Below are 18065 nucleotides of genomic sequence, written 5' to 3'. Positions count from 1 at the left end.
GATTCAGGGCCATTTTCTAGATTGATATTTGAAGGTAATTTTGTATTAAAATAATATTTTGCAGTGTGTTTGTGCTTTAAGTGCTTTGGGACTCAAGTCTCCAGCTGGTCATGTGACCAGAGTGATGTGTACAGAATCGCTTTTATGATGTCATAATACAAATTTGAGTATCTCATTGACAACCACCAAACAAACAAACAGCAGCAAGAAGCAGCAGCGATTAGCAGCAACCAAGAAACATTTTGAAGATTTTCAAAATTTGATGGAAATTTTGCCAAAAGATTTATGGCTCCATGAATTAATAAATAGAAACATTAAGATTTATAATCAAATCGAATCCACATGTCAAGATGTGATCATAACCTTTGGTAAAATAAAAGCTGATTCTTTTATGTAAAACACTATTTGTCAACAAACATTAGGGACCTTTGGGTCTTCAATATCAAGGTTTACATCAAATGTTAGGATCTTTTAGAGATCTTTTCCAAACATTGGAGCATTAATTGTTTTTGTAATTAAACCAACATGCTTTTTATTATTAAACTTCTCTCTGGACACGCACTGTGGGTGTGTCTCTGTTTATTCAGGTCTGTGCGGCAGTAATGGCGAGTCGAGGCGAGAGCAAGACGAGTTTCTCAAAGTGGAAATATGCTCATTATTTCACTTTAGTTGAGTATAAAGACAAAACTTTTAGTCTAATGTAAGCTGTGTCTTTCTGGTTCAAGCTCATATCTACTGCGATAGCAACACCTCCAGAAACTCCATGCCTGAGGAGCTAGAAGCTAGAAGCTAACCCGGTGTTCTGTTCTACATTGTTGATAGTTTTCATACTTCAGCTGTGAAAGGAACATTTTTAAGAGCTCAACACAACAGCTTTTATGATGCAGAAGCCACTTTAGTTTTGTTTTAAGTCAGTTTTGTGTTTGTAGACCATAACGCATAAAAGGGCATTATTGGGAACATTAAAGAAGGTCCTTTAAAAAGTAATCAAAAAGTTACTTTTAACAGTAACACATTACTTTTTGGTGTAAATAATCAACAAAGTAATTGAGTTACTTTTTGAATAAAGTAACGAGTAACTGTAACTAGTTACTATTTTTTAGTAACGAGCACAACACTGGTGATTAGTATAGTATAGTTAATCAAACTCATGTAACCTATTTACTCCAAGTATAATTAAATAATAATAATCAGTTAGTAATAAATAGAGTAGAATAGGGTCTGACTAATGTTATAAGTGTGTAGGAGAAACAGAAACAAGGCAGACTTAGGCATGTTTACTGGGAAAGAAGAGTTTGTGGGCCATTGCTGCTGCAGAAGACATGGGTGAGCAATCAGGATCAGACTCAGGGGAAGATATGGGAGGATAATAATAATGATCAGGTGAGAGAACGGGGGAAGTAGGAGAATAATCAGTAGGGGACCAACATGAAGGATAAGGAGGAGATGGTAGAGTTGATGCAGGAATATGGGAGTCGTCATAGTCTTCATTGTTGGTCTGTGTCACCTGATGATAAACAGCAGGAAGGTCAGACGAGGTCTGTGTGCCCATATCACGTGTAAAAGTATTCTTCACGATGCGAGGAGGCAGACAGGGGTTCTCTGGAACAGCTGGAGTAGAGATGTTTAATAAATGGAGCAATCTCAGTGGTGAGGAGAAGAGCTGAAATTGACGATACTGTCGGAGGAGAACGCTTCTAAGAGCTGTCCCAGAACATCTGTGAGATGGAGCTGAATAAAAGAAACCAACAGAGATACGATGTAAAAGGGTGAAATCACAATGACTAAATATAAAAATGTATATGTTCATGTAGGGACAAAATTAACAAGATTATAAAACAGGGGTCACCAACCTTTTTGACACCGAGAGCTACTTCTTGGGTATCGACTAATGTGAAGGGCTACCAGTTCAATTATGTTATTATTAATAATTATTGATATTTATCTATATCAGGGTGTCAAACTCAATTGCACAGGGGGCCAAAACTCAAAGCACACTTTAGGTTGCGGGCCGAACAGGATAAACATTTATTGAACACACTAAAACAATGCTTTTTAACATAAATATTAATAAAAACAGACAGGAAAATTATTCCAGAATAAATAAAAATTTAACTTTAAATAACCTAAAATATTTTGCTCTCCATAAAAATATATCATCAAAAAGATCATTCTGAGAAACCAAGAGCAATTGGAGAAACATGAAGCTCAGCTGAGGGCACTTTGGGTTCTGACTATGAGAAACAGCAGAAACAGAAAGCTGAACCTCTACAAGCCCAAAGAGTCGCAGAAAATCTCTGAGGAAACAAAGATTCTTAGGTGAGGAAGAGAAATGAGGATGGAAACCGAGAGTGACTGGAGGAAGCTGTACAGCTGTTCAGCAATATGACTTCAGCACTAGAGAAAGAAAACCAGAGAAAGAAAAGAGGAGATCAAGCTGGACATGTCCTACATATAATAAAGTACAAACATATCAGTGATTATTGTAACTCAATATTTTTTATTACTTCAAAATAAATAAATATCTTAAATATAGTGTGTGTTTCTGTTTAAACCCAATTTTACATGAACAGAAGTTAAAGTAATAAAATAAACAGTTATTGAACAGTATTCACAGCATCAGTTTAAATATTAAATCACAATAACACAGAGATTAAATCAGTTTACAATACATGAGTTCTTCATGGGTTCATCTGATGCACATAATACTATAAAGTTTAGTTCCAATGCAGCCTCATAACATCATAGTTCAAGTATAACTTTTGACAACTGCAGTTAGTAGAAAAACATCAGAAAGAACTATTTAATAGATTCATTTTAATAATTCAGTCCATTCAGTTTGGTCAATTCAGTTAGAAAAGATTTGATTCGATGATTTCGACTCTTTAGATTCAGTTCAAGTGACTCGGTTCAAGAGTTCAGTTCGGTCACTTCTATTCAAAACAATGAGGTCGACCGAGACTGAATCCATAGATAGTTCAAGAAATTTCCTTTCAGCAGTCTCTCAAAAGAAACCAGCAGGTGGTCAGAATGTTCCTACTCTGTTCCTGGGTTAGTTTCAGGGGTTCACCTCAGTCAGCTTCATCTGGTCATTTATGATTCTACAACATTCATATAGTCACTCGGGTCAACTTCCGGTTTGTGTGTAATCTTCCTCTGTAATCTGTACATGCAGAGTGTGTGTGTGTGTGTGTGTGTGTGTGTGTGTGTGTGTGTGTGTGTGTGTGTGTGTGTGTGTGTGTGTGTGTGTGTGTGTGTGTGTGTGTGTGTGTGTGTGTGTGTGTGTGTGTGTGTGTGTGTGTGTGTGTGTGTGTGTGTGTGTGTGTGTGTGTGTGTGTGTGTGTGTGTGTGTGTGTGTGTGTGTGTGTGTGTGTGTGTGTGTGTGTGTGTGTGTGTGTGTGTGTGTGTGTGTGTGTGTGTGTGTGTGTGTGTGTGTGTGTGTGTGTGTGTGTGTGTGTGTGTGTGTGTGTGTGTGTGTGTGTGTGTGTGTGTGTGTGTGTGTGTGTGTGTGTGTGTGTGTGTGTGTGTGTGTGTGTGTGTGTGTGTGTGTGTGTGTGTGTGTGTGTGTGTGTGTGTGTGTGTGTGTGTGTGTGTGTGTGTGTGTGTGTGTGTGTGTGTGTGTGTGTGTGTGTGTGTGTGTGTGTGTGTGTGTGTGTGTGTGTGTGTGTGTGTGTGTGTGTGTGTGTGTGTGTGTGTGTGTGTGTGTGTGTGTGTGTGTGTGTGTGTGTGTGTGTGTGTGTGTGTGTGTGTGTGTGTGTGTGTGTGTGTGTGTGTTTACCTTTAATTATGTTATTATTAATAATTAATGATATTTATCTATATCAGGGTGTCAAACTCAATTGCACAGGGGGCCAAAACTCAAAGCACACTTTAGGTTGCGGGCCGAACAGGATAAACATTTATTGAACACACTAAAACAATGTTTTTGAACATAAATATTAATAAAACAGACAGGAAAATTATTCCAGAATAAATAAAAATTTAACTTTAAATAACCTAAAATATTTTGCTCTCCATAAAAATATATCATCAAAAAGATCATTCTGAGAAACCAAGAGCAATTGGAGAAACATGAAGCTCAGCTGAGGGCACTTTGGGTTCTGACTATGAGAAACAGCAGAAACAGAAAGCTGAACCTCTACAAGCCCAAAGAGTCGCAGAAAATCTCTGAGGAAACAAAGATTCTTAGGTGAGGGAAGAGAAATGAGGATGGAAACCCGAGAGTGACTGGAGGAAGCTGTACAGCTGTTCAGCAATATGACTTCAGCACTAGAGAAAGAAAACCAGAGAAAGAAAAGAGGAGATCAAGCTGGACATGTCCTACATATAATAAAGTACAAACATATCAGTGATTATTGTAACTGTATATTTTTTATTACTTCAAAATAAATAAATATCTTAAATATAGTGTGTGTTTTGTTTATATTATAAAATTATTATTGTACATCATTTAAATTTAACTAAGAATTAAATTTCACATGATAAAATGTTGGAAAAATGACACAAAAGTAAATGATAATAAAATAAAGGTTCTGTTTAAACCCAATTTTACATGAACAGAAGTTAAAGTAATAAAATAAACAGTTATTGAACAGTATTCACAGCATCAGTTTAAATATTAAATCACAATAACACAGAGATTAAATCAGTTTACAATACATGAGTTCTTCATGGGTTCATCTGATCACACAATACTATAAAGTTTAGTTCAATGCAGCCTCATAACATCATAGTTCAAGTATAACTTTTGACAACTGCAGTTAGTAGAAAAACATCAGAAAGAACTATTTAATAGATTCATTTTAATAATTCAGTCCATTCAGTTTGGTCAATTCAGTTCGAAAAGATTTGATTCGATGATTTCGACTCTTTAGATTCAGTTCAAGTGACTCGGTTCAAGAGTTCAGTTCGGTCACTTCTATTCAAAACAATGAGGTCGACCGAGACTGAATCCATAGATAGTTCAAGAAATTTCCTTTCAGCAGTCTCTCAAAAAGAAACCAGCAGGTGGTCAGAATGTTCCTACTCTGTTCCTGGGTTAGTTTCAGGGTTCACCTCAGTCAGCTTCATCTGGTCATTTATGATTCTACAACATTCATATAGTCACTCGGGTCAACTTCCGGTTTGTGTGTAATCTTCCCTCTGTAATCTGTACATGCGCAGAGTGTGTGTGTGTGTGTGTGTGTGTGTGTGTGTGTGTGTGTGTGTGTGTGTGTGTGTGAGAGAGAGAGAGAGAGAGAGAGAGAAATAAAGTGAGTGACATGATGATGTCACAGGCAGAGGGCGGGGCATCTAGGTGTGATGTCACAGTGTGACACGTCTATATAATTCAAAGCGTGCTTTTGTTTCTCATTTGTGAATTTACCAATTGTAAGTAAAGAGACACTAAAATTGACAACCACCAAACAAACAAACAGCAGCAAGAAGCAGCAGCGATTAGCAGCAACTAAAAAAACATTACAAATTCTCTTCTATTGAACATTTCTTCATACAGGTACCTGGTAAGTCGTCTAAATAATTATGGCAGAATATTGTAGATTATTTAGTAGAAGACTCGAAAAGTACAAAGTAATTATTTAGCAACATTAGCATGGGTAACTAGCCGGCTAGCTAATCTTAGCTTTTATAGTTTAACTTTTTATATTAATCCAACAAATGGACCTAATAATTAGTATAGAATCTATTAGATACAATGAAGTAGCTTAATTTAACCTATTTAGCCCATATTTTAATCAAACTCATGTAACCTGTTTACTCCAAGTATAATGAACATAATATACTAATAAATAGAGTAGAATAGGGTCAGACTGGGACTACAATTTTAATAATCCTTGCAGCCGTGGCATGTTTTATCTGTTGTGGAATTCCTTGTCATTGTTTAGACAATACGTACAGCTCCCAGTGTATAAAATTACAGGTGAAGAGTCTTCTACAGAAAACATCTCCACAGATATGGATCAAAACATCTATGTGGATTTGGATGGAGGGATTATGGCCCTAGTCAATGAGAAAAAAATTACTGTAACAAACGTTTCCTTATAACTAAAAGCACTGAACTCTTTCTACGCTTTAATTCTGATTCTTTGATTATATCGTATATAAATCATGTTGTTGTTGTGTGTATTTTATGCTGTGTGCAGGAACATGGCAGCTGGTGAACATAGGAGGCTTCTGCAAGGTATGCGTCTGCATCAAGGCACGTGTGCCTACATCGAAGCATGTGCTGAGGGGTATCGCTTAAACTTTGAAACCTTTGGAGCTACCTGCGATGCTTGTTATTTACTTGTTCTTCAAAAGAATTGCCTGTGGTGCCAGCCCACCTGTCCTTTAGGTAAACGGTGCCATAATAGACCCCGTAAATGGTTCAGGTTTCCACCAGAAAAGGACGAATTTGTTTGGGAAACTGATGAGGACCCATTCAGACCGGTGATGGACATTCTGCACCACGCTGACATGTTCTTCCCAGTTGGAATGTGGCTAGATTCCATCCAGAACTCTGTCTATGATCTTCCTGCAGGACTTCAGCTGATCACCCGTATCTATCATGTGCGTAGGGCTATTACCCTTGCCCAATCGTTTGGAGTTCCTGCCAGCTCAGTGGGTGCTCCGACCACTCACAGTTTTCTGTTCACGGACTTCGTCATGCAAAGCACCTTTGTAACGTACTACACCATCACCTTCTGTGGCTATGTTCTATGGACAACTGAACCAGCGAAACATCGTGATTGGAATTGTTGTCCTATCCTTTGTCGCAAATGTCACGCAACAGACTCTAAGGTATTCTCAGCGAGTTCTCACGGTGGTGGTTTGAGGTGTCACAATGCGGTATGGTCTGCACTGAAGTCTCACAGTTCTATATCTGTTCCCCTGCCGCACTGGATCAGACAACTATCACCCATTCCAGTAAAAAAAAGAAAAGAATAGAAAAAAAGGCAAGTGAGTCTGGACATCAAGGACAGGAACTGAAAGCTAAACCTCTCCATGTCCAATAATAATTAATAAAATCAATAAAAATCTAAAATATGAAATCACTTGTTTATTGAAGTGTTCGACATCATTTAAATCCTGATTCTAAATCAGTGTTTCTCAACTGGAGGATGCTTTTAAACTAAATAATTAAAATCCACATGATAAACTTTTGGGAAAATGTGACAAAAGTAAAATTGCACAATTATTAAAAGATGAAGTTAAACCATGATTTTGTCTTCCTTTCAAACGCCGTATGACCTCCTCATGGGGCTGTGTCTCGGGGTCATAATGCTGAGGGGAGGGAGGTCAGGAGGAGAGGAAACTGGTCCTCAGTGCCACATTGTGCAAAACACCACATCCTGTAAAGTTTTGCTTTTTTTTTCAGTTACATGATGCAGTTTGAAGATGTAGAGTTTCAGCTTTACTGCACAGTTCTGTGTGTAAAATAAGTCAAAGTCATTTTTTTCCAGGAATTTCTTGAATTCAGATTTTATTGAAATAGAAAAATAGTTTTTATTTTCTTATAACTGCATTTGCATATTTTAAAATAAGGAACATTTAACTTGTTTGAACATTTTTGTAGTTCAAACAGCAGCAATAACACTTAAAGCACTACACTACAGAAACAATATAAAAGAAAGTTTTCTACATTTCTCTAATGCTGTCGAGTAACACAGTTTACAGGCCTAAGAATTTAACACTAGCTTCAAAATCACAACCTTGTTTCTGCCTGGTGTAGAAGCAGGGACCTTTTGCGTGTGAGGCGAACGTGATGACCACTACACTACAGAAACTACCGCAGGTAAAAGCTTCTTGGTCACTGTTTGCACTTTTGCATACATTCACAGTTGCAGTAGAGCAGGAGAATGAACCGGTTTGCTGAGAAGTTCAAAACAACCAACGTTCTTCTAGCATGGATTCATTCGGCGATGTTCGCCCCTGCCAGCGTGGCGTTGGTGGTATAGTGGTGAGCATAGCTGCCTTCCAAGCAGTTGACCTGGGTTCGATTCCCGGCCAACGCAAAACCTTTAGTGATTATGTTCAGTTGCCAAATTAACAACCTCTAAGCAGTCTTGCTTTTATTTGCTTCCCCTGAACACTTGGCGTTTGTGTATTAGATGGACCCGCCTGTCATCATAGACACCGGCAAAACATTTTAAAATCACTTAGCTTCTTCTTCTTCTTATTATTATTATTATCCAACTCTTTTTTATTGATGCATTCAAACAGAAAGACACTCAGGCGAGAAAGACAATGGAACAGTGTTTAATTTAGTCCAACAACAAGAAATTGGTCTCTCTCTTTCTAAGTTATACATATAATCACAATCATGAATGTGAGCATCAAGAACAGGAGAAAGAAAGAAAGAAAAAAAATAATAAAACAAAATAAAAGATTTGCACCTAAGTACATGAACACTCTCTAAGATATATGTTTTCCTTTCTCTTTCTACATCTACCAAGAAGTCAGGGACAAGGGGAAGAGCTCAAAAAGGCTAAACAAAGAGAACACGATTTTATTTTCCTCTTTCTCTTAAATACAATAAGAATGGTTGCCAGGTGGTGTAAAACCTTTCCGTAATACTAAGTAATGTAAATCTGATCTTTTCTATTTGAATAAACTGAGACAGGTCATGTATTTAATAAGAAGAACTGGGTGGGTGAGGATTCTTCCAGTTCAGTAATATAAGTCTCTTTGCTACTATAAAACAAAAGGCGAGCATGTTTGATTGTAAGGATGACAAGGAGGGATTTGTGGGGTTGATTCCAAATAATGCTATTAGGGGACATGGTTTAATATCTAAAATGAAGTATTTAGAGATTGATTTAAAAACTGATGTCCAGAAAGAGGTCAAGGCTGGGCAAAGCCAAAAGTATGATAAAGAGTAGCGCCGACACCCATCACTGATCACTGTATTAACGAATGACGGGCGCATATAGAGGAGGAATGTACACGACCAAGGGCCTTGGACCATTCCTCATCCGTGAAATTATAATTAAGGTCCGATTCCCAGTTACTCTTTATTTTAGAAAGCGATGAAGAGCCTGATTGAACAACGAATGATACGATAACGATAACACAAGTGAACATGCAGTTTTATTATTGAGAAAACAAAATCCAAAACCACAATATTTGGTTGGGCTGCCCTTAGCAGCAACAACTGCAATCAGGCGTTTGTGATAACTTGTGATGAGTCTGTTAGAGTGCTGTGGAGGAATTTTGGTCACTCATCTATGCAGAATTGTTGTAATTCAGCCACATTGAGGGTTTTAAGCACAAACCTTTTTTGAAGGTCATGTCACAGCATCTCAATAGGATTCAGGTCAGGACTTTGACTAGGCTACTCCAAAGTCTTCATTTTTTCTTTCCTTAGCCGTTCAGAGGTGGACTTGCTGGTGTGTTTTGGATCATTGTCCTGCTGCAGAACCCAAGTTCACTTCAGCTTGAAGTCACAAACAGATTCTCCTTCAGGATTTTTTAGTAAACAGCAGAATTCATGGATCCATTTATTACAGCAAGTCTTCCAGGTCCTGAAGCAGCAAAACAGCCCCAGACCATCACACTACCACCACCATATTTCACTGTTGGTATGACGCTCTTTTTCTCAAATGCGGTGTTACTTTTACGCAAGGCGTGATGGGACACACACCTTACAAAAGTTAAACTTTCGAGTATTTTCCCAAAAGTCTTGGGGATCATCAAGATGTTTTCTGGCAAAACTGAGACGAGCCTTTATGTTCTTTTTGCTCAGCAGCTGTTTCAGTCTTAGATCTCTGCCGTGTAGATCATTTTTGCCGTCTCTTTCTCATGGGGGAGTCATGAACACTGACCTTAACTGAGGCAAGTGAGGCTGCAGTTCTTTGGATGTTGTTATGGGGTCTTTTGTGATCTCTTGGATGAGTCGTCGTTGTGCTCTTGGGGTAATTTTGGTCAGTCGGCCACTCCTGGGAAGGTCACTGTTCCATGTTTTTGCCATGTGTGAACAAAAAAGTTAGCACAGTTTTAACAGGGGGCAAACACTTTTCACACGGGCCATGTAGTTTTGGATTTTGTTTCCTTCATTTAAAATCTGCATGTCGTGTTCACTTGTGTATCTTTTACTAATATTTAAATTAGTTTGACGATCTGAAACATTAAAGTGTGACAAACATGCAAATAAACAGTGTTGGGCGGTAACGCATTACTTTTGACAATAACTAATACTGTAACAATACTGTAAAAATAAAGTAACTCCGTTACCATTACCGTATGGTGCGTTACCCGTTACTTTTATAAATGAATGAATTTGGGCTGAAGTGTAGACTACAGCCTAACCAGCTACAGCAGCGTCGCATTGTAGGATTGGTGGATGAACCACTGTAAACAGGAAGAAGACGCACTGTGGGTGTGTCTCCGTTTATTCAGGTCTGTAATGGCAAGTCGAGGCGAGAGCAAGACGAGTTTCTCAAAGTGGAAATATGCTCATTATTTCACTTTAGTTGAGTATAAAGACAAAAAATGTCAAATGTAAGCTGTGTCTTTCTGGTTCGAAGCTCGTATCTACTGCGATAAACAGCAACTCCAATCTGCGAAGCTCCTTTAGAATCTACATGCCTCGTGAAGCTAGAAGCTAACCCGGTGTTCTGTTTTCATACTTCAGCTGTGAAAGGAACATGTTTAAGAGCTCAACACAACAGCAGAAGCCACTTTAGTTTTGATTGTGAATACAGTGGAACCCGGTTATCTCGACCTCGGTTACCTCGACAACCCTATTAAGTCGACGTTTTTGAAGTGGAACCCCAAATTCTCGCTTTTTCTAAGCATTTTTTATCGGTTATGTCGACTTTTTATGTGAACCTAATATCTCGAGCACAAGGGGGGAAAAATTTGCCATTTAACGTCGGTTATCTCGGTGCAGCCGCAGAAGAACTCGCGAAATGTGGCTGAAAAATCAAGTCTTACAGCTGCTACAGGTGTTGTAGTGTATACTGGTGAACCACGCTGAAGGGGGCCGAAGGGGGCGTGGCAGGTGGATTCCTGACAGATAAACATGTACTGTATGTATTTTTATAGCATGCCTTCATCAAACAAATCGCGCCAACGCTGTTGTGTAAAAAAAACCTTCAAAAACACGTGCATGCACATTCTCATTTATTAACACACATCATGTACATAAAGAAATTTCAAGCACGTTAATATACTGCCGCCATTTTGATTTTCGTTTATCTCGATCATCGGTTACCTCGATGCTTTTTGGCGACCCCCTAGGACATCGACATAACCGGGTTCCACTGTATATTATTCAGCTTGTTTTGTTATTTATTTCAGAAATGCTTGTGATATATTCAGTTTGTGCTGCTCTGACTTTAATAAAATAGTGTTTAAAAATGACTTTGTGTTTAAGTCAGTTTTGTGTTTGTAGACTATAACACATAAAAGGGCATTAATGGGAACATTAAAGAAGGTTCTTTAAAAAAGTAACTAAAAAGTTACTTTTAACAGTAACACATTACTTTTTGGTGTAAATAATCAACAAAGTAATTGAGTAGGAAATTAAAATCAGAGGCTCAAGAGCATGTCTCCACTGTGGGTCAAACCCAAAACCTTCTGCATATAAAACAGACATGATGACCACTACACTCCAGTATTAACAATCAATGACTGTTTCTTCCAATGTTATAAATCACTATATACTGCTCCTTTATCTGCTGACACTTCAACATTAGAGGCCTTTTTCAAAATGTATGTATTCCTACAATAAGTGTAGGTACAGCATTACAATTGGATGAGTTTATATCTGATACAGAAATAGCCTTAGCAAGTCTGCCTTCTGGTAAATCACCTGGACCAGGATACGAAAATCTTAGCAAAAACTCTGACCTGCCGTCTGGAGAAAGTTCTGCCTTGTGTTATTTCACCTGAACAAACAGTCTTCATCAAGAACAGATACTCTTCTTGTAATATTGGGCGCATGTTGAATGTTATATATAACCCATCTCTATCTGACACTTCTTTAGAGGTGGAGGAGCAGAAGGTGGAGGAGCAGAAGGTGGAGGATCAAAAAGAACAGGCTGAAGTCCTTTGGACTTTTGGAGACTTTAGAGAATGTGAGAAAATGTATAACTGTGTGTAGATAATCAGGTAAAATATTATTTATGAGTCTGACTTTGTTGAAGGTGTTTATGTCTCACCATAAATCTGATTATCACGAATCACACAGCACAACTTACTCAAAAGTCCAATGCTGAATGTTTACTCTTTTTTTTATCCTAAAGAAATGTAAATGAAGTGATGAACACACTGGATGTTGTTCTGTAGACAGTCACACTGCTGCTGAGAAATCTGGACTGTATTGTGGATGACGGACGTGTATGAAGCGTTCCTGAGATTTGGGACTGTCCTCACTGCACACGTCATTTATAACTACTGATCCTTACATTTTCCTTCTTTCTCAGTAACTTGGGGTTTCCTCCCTGTACTCAGCTGGAGTATTTTCTGAATGTGGAGAGCTCTGATATTGTGAACCTCTAACACGTTTGATGTGCACTCTTTGCTTTGTGTTTCTGCTCGCTGTCCCGTACAGGTCATGATGGAGAACGGACGCTCAAAAGGCTTCGGTATGTGACGTTTTCATTTCCTGATGAGGCTCGAGAAGACATCATGGAGATGAACGGCAGGGTGCTGGGCAGCAGGACTGTGTACTTAAGTCCCTCTCAGACCACCCAGGGACGAAGTCACGGCATGAAGGTAGAAACCATCTCACCTTCAAAACCCTGCCCAGACCCAAGACCCAACGCCAACAAGAACATCCATCCACAGAGTGAGTCAAAGCCGTCCGATTAGTTTTGTGTTAAGTGCAGTTAAAGATTTAAAACAGAAGAGAACTTTTATGTTAGCAAAATTTACCTTCTGATTGGATGCTAACATGAGATGATTGTCTGCATCTACAGATGTTCCAGTTGCAAATCCTGGAAAAGAAAACCAGCAGCAGTGGAACAGGCGATTCACACCACAGCCTCTCAGACTGGACACACAGGAACTATTCTGATTCTATTTCCAGTGTGTTTTATAGAGACCTTCATGATCTGGAGCAGGTTTTGGTCACAGCTGTGTTTGGTCACATGTAATAATTGGTTTAATACTGAGTGATTGATCAGTGTGTATTATTAAAGTCAGCAATGCAAACACACACATGCACTCAAACATTGGATGCTGAATTTGTTCTGTTTTCTGTAGGAATTAGGATTAGATCCTCTATTATACCAGAACCAGTGTACACTTGCAGCAAGTTTCTGCTCTCAGAAAATGACCTTTAAATAAAAGTGCTTCATTGTTCATTCACCAGTGAGACCAGAGCGTTGATGATAAAAGAACACAGCTGTTCTGTTTATATTATGGATACAGACAGTGCTTGTTATTTCTCATGGTTTTCTACATGAGAGTGATGTAAAGCTCATGTTTTTGCTTTCTGTATCTCCTCACTCACTTCTACAGGTGGTACTGCACAATGGACGGTCCAAAGGCTTTGGATTTGTCTGATATTCCTCTCTGGATGAAGACACTAATGCCATCAGAGAGTTGAATGGAAAGCTGGTGAGCAGGAGGTCACTGTGTATCACTATGGCTGAGCAGTGGACAGGGAGCAGCCGCCACACCAAGCCCTACCTCCATCCATCCAGGAACATGCAGTGGTTCCATCTACAGCGTAAGTCATACTGTCCTCATAATGTCCTACAAAACTTTACTAAACACACACACTGTGTACCGGTCAAACACACACATTATGTAAAGTAACACATCTCTGTTTTTCTCTTTCAGGTCATCGTGCTGTCGTTCTGCTCCACTGAATTCATCATTTTATTTATTTTGCTTTTAATTATTATTTCTTTCTCTTTTTTACAGAAATAGTTTTATTACTGTAAATAAATATGTAAATAACTAACAGTAATGAAGGTGTTTCATTATTGATCATTCATAAAATTCCCTCTTAATACATGAGAACTTTCATTAGAACTGAAAGAGACGGTGCTGTGAAAAGAGAACAGTAATAACAGAGTTGTGTTCGTGAAAACCCTGGAAACAGATCATGTAAATACACTACTCTGACGCTGACACCATTTATTTAATGGATGAATAACATTGATCTGAAATAAATTCAAATATTTAAGCTGTAATACTGCACTGTATTTAACTTATTATTATTATTATTATTATTATTATTATTATTATTATTATTATTATTATATATTGTTATAATTTTAAATGTATTGATAGATTTTATTTTGAAACTTTATATTTTGATGTTTTATTTCAGTTAATACATTTTTTATTGTATTTAATTTGTGTCGGTTTATGTTCTAATCTCTAATATACACTAAAAGCCTTTATATTTATAAATGTGTATTTAAATCACAGATATTAAAAAATTAATAATATGTAAAAAGATCTAATATCTACCAAAAAAATCACTCAGTGTTGATTTAAGATGTTTGGACATTTATTCCAGCTCATAAATCCTATAAAACATGCAGCATTAAACATGAACTTCCAGCAGATGAACATCTCATAATACTGTCTGGAAGTGAGAAATGTACAGGTTGTTTTACTCCATACACATGAACTTACTTTGATCAGAAACACAATCATACTCCAAATCAATTAATCAATAAAGTCAATAAAAGAATCCCAAACTGCTGTGTGTCTTGTCCTCGCTATTAATGACGTCATTAGAGCTCCACTACTTCTAATGACCTGCTGTGACAGTGAGCTCTAATACACATCACACTGCCACCTACTGGTCATTTATGATTCTGCAACATTCATAGAGTCACTCCGGTCAACTTCCGGTTCTCAACTCGGATTCACTCGCTTTATACACAGTTTACAGCCGTTTTTATCTTATTTATGACTGTAATATCGCTCTTCTCTCAGGAACAACAGAAAAGCTGTGAAGACATGATATTTTATCCGCTCTTTACCTCTGTAATGTGCGCATGCGCATAGTGTCAGGTTAAAGAGACCGGGTTACGTCACAGACGGAGGGCGGGCATCTGCCTGTGACGTCACAGTAAGGCAACGTCTATAATTGGAAACGCGTCTCTGTTTCTCTCATTTCCGAGATTTTTGCTTGTGAGTAAAGAGGCATAAACATGGAGCTCTTCAGAAGGTTGAGAGAGTTTTTTCAAACCAGAAGATCGAAGAAAACTAAGCAGATTGCTGAAATGAAGGAGAAGCTGGAACACATGGAGAAAGTAGAGAAAGACTTGGATGCATTTTCTCTTCTAATGATAGAGAAGATAACAGAAGAGAAAGAAGAAAGCCATTCTGCTACAGACGGTGCAAAAGCTGGAGGCTACTTTGGCTTCTGAGCGAAAGCAGCAGGAACAGGACATAACTGAGAGAAGCCAGAGCTGGGCGAGAGAACAAAAACAACTGGAGGAACGTGTTGCTCAGCTTGAGTTTATTTTGGAGCAGACCACCATGAAGCTACAGTCTTCCTTGAAAATCAATGAGGAACTGGAGAAAACTGTAGAATGTGAGAGAGAGAGCTGGACAAGAGAACAAAAGAAAGTGGAGGAACATGTTGCTCAGCTTGAGGTCACTTTGGATCAGACCACCATGGAGCTCCAGTCTTCCCTGAAAATCCATGAGGAACTGGAGAAAACTGTAGAATGTGAGAGAGAGAGCTGGAAGAGAGAACAAAAACAACTGGAGGAACATGTTGCTCAGCTTGAGGTCACTTTGGAACAGACCACCATGGAGCTCCAGGATACTCAGAATCACTGTGAGAAAATAAAAATAGTGCAGAGCAGGAGAGAGATCATTTGATCAGAGAGAAAGAGCGACTGGAGGAACGTGTTGCTCAGTTTGAGCCCACGTTGGATTTTAAAGAAAAACAGGAGGATGAAAGAGAAAACTAAACTTGACATAGAGGAGAGGAACAACTTACAGCTTCAGACCAACAGGGGGCTCCAGGATACCCAGAATCTCTGTGAGGAAGAAAAGAAGACTTCAGAGAATAAAACAGATCATTATATGAGAGTCCGAGAGCGATGGGAGGAAATTGTTGCTCAGCTGAGACAAGAAAACATTCAAAAGAAAAGGAGAAATAGAAAAAAGAAGGCGACAAGAGAAACAGAGAGTCTGAACATGCCTTTTCCTCTTTCTGTTTCTCTTATGGCTATTTATGATAGTTTTACACTTATAGTCAATAGTATAAAGCTGAGTGTAAAGCTATTGTATCTTGTAGATCGTCTCGTCTTTTAATCATTTTTTATTTCTGTCTTTTCAAAAACTTTTTTTAATCTTTTTAAATCTTGATTTTAATCTTTTCTACAAAGAGTCACAATAAACACTATTAACAACCATTATTTTTGTCTTCCTTACAAACGCTGTATGACCTCCTCATGGATTCTTCCACTTAGTTTATATCCTCTTGTGGGGCAGGGGCTGTGGCTCGGGGTCATAATGCTGAGGGGAGGGAGGTCAGGAGGAGAGGAAACTGGTCCTCAGTGCCACATTGTGCAAAACACCACACACCCTGATAATCTTACACACTTTTTCCGGTGGTATAGAAGTCTTCCACCTGAGACATCCAGAGCTCCACATCTGCATTTCAGGAGGAGAGAAGTGTCTGAGGGGTGAAGCCTCTGTCACCTGTCATATTATAGACTACATCAGGACAATGTTTACAATTTCTACATGTTGTTAAAGTCACCAAGAAGCCAGTCATCACGTCCTGCAGCTGCCTGTAGTCTGTTCCCTACACTGCTATGTGTCAGGATAAAGGAATCATGTGCTGAAGCAGGTCAGTGTGCCACAGTGAAGGAAAACCTGATGTATCGACTACCCACCTTAATAATAACATCCAAAATGACAGGCATTATGACACTCAGGGGCAGATACCAGACCTATAGCAGACCCTGTCTGCCATTTCCCACTAGAAACAACCTGTTGTCATTAACCCCAGAGTGGTGAGGACCTGTATTTGGACGGGATGGCATGGTTCTGGTGTGTTTCCTCTGTAGTACTGGACCCAATTCAGCACATAGATCCAGGAGCACAGCTGTAGGAATCTAAATCAGATTATTAGCCAGTCATCATCCAGACCAAGAAATCATCATGGTCCCTGGAGACTCTTTTTCTCCTTAATCTTCCATTGGCACCGCAGCATTAATGATTTATTCCAGCTCATTATGGAAAGATAAAATAAACTGATATTTGGTCCTGTGCCATGAACATAAAAGCAATAATAGCTACAGAAAAGCTCCTGCTTCCCTCTGTAGCGGTATTTAAATCCCATTTAAAATGCTTTCAGTGATTCTACATTCTGTTTATATGAAGTGTTTCAACAGTTTGCATGTTAATTGGCTGTATGGTGCATTTAAGAGCATTTTAGGTGAATTTATGAACCACATCTGTCTGGAAAAGACACGTGTCCAAATACTTTTGACCACACAGTGTGTATCAGCTGAAAAGCAGCAGCTTTGGATCAGTCGCTTTTCCACTGGGATTCAACTCTGAAAAATCACTTTTGATTTTTATTATATGAAATATTTAATATTCTTTATTTGATATTATTTAAATTATTAATACAGTGGAACCCGGTTATGTCGATGTCCTAGGGGGTCGCCAAAAAGCATCGAGGTAACCGATGATTGAGATAAACGAAAATCAAAATGGCGGCAATATATTAACGTGCTTGAAATTTCTTTATGTACATGATGTGCGTTAATAAATGAGAATGTGCATGCACGTGTTTTGAAGGGTTTTTACACAACAGCGTTGCCGCGATTTGTTTGATGAAGGCATGTTATAAAAATACATACAGTACATGTTTATCTGTCAGGAATCCACCTGCCACGCCCCCTTCGGCCCCTTCAGCGTGTCAGGTGTTTTCTGCCACTTTCTCTGAAGCTCTGCTTTAATCGCACATATGGTGCTCGTTTATCATCATCACCAGCTCCTATTTAAACTTCCACACTCTCACTGTCCGTTATTGTTGGTATATGTTGGTTCACGGCGGTCGTTGTTATCGCTCATGTGTATCCCGGGACGTGCCTTCCCACCGGCACTCTCTCAACGGCTGCTCTTTTCTTCCCAAAGCCGCGCGCCTA

The 18065-nt window shown here is 38.7% G+C and overlaps 1 protein-coding gene and 1 non-coding gene across 3 annotated transcripts in view; both read left to right on the top strand.

Moving 5' to 3' along the window:
• LOC124384641 (eukaryotic translation initiation factor 4 gamma 3-like) overlaps positions 1–18065 on the top strand; it is a 271327-nt gene that overhangs the window by 84016 nt on the left and 169246 nt on the right. The gene's annotated exons all lie outside the window — the stretch shown is intronic.
• trnag-ucc lies at positions 7920–7991 on the top strand. The gene has a single exon. It is a non-coding gene; the product is annotated as a tRNA-Gly (tRNA).

The sequence above is a fragment of the Silurus meridionalis genome, chromosome 4, assembly GCF_014805685.1.
Source record: "Silurus meridionalis isolate SWU-2019-XX chromosome 4, ASM1480568v1, whole genome shotgun sequence".
NCBI classification, from domain to species: Eukaryota; Metazoa; Chordata; class Actinopteri; order Siluriformes; family Siluridae; genus Silurus; species Silurus meridionalis.
Note: the sequence above shows the minus strand (reverse complement) of the source record. Positions and strands in the feature narration are given on the sequence as shown.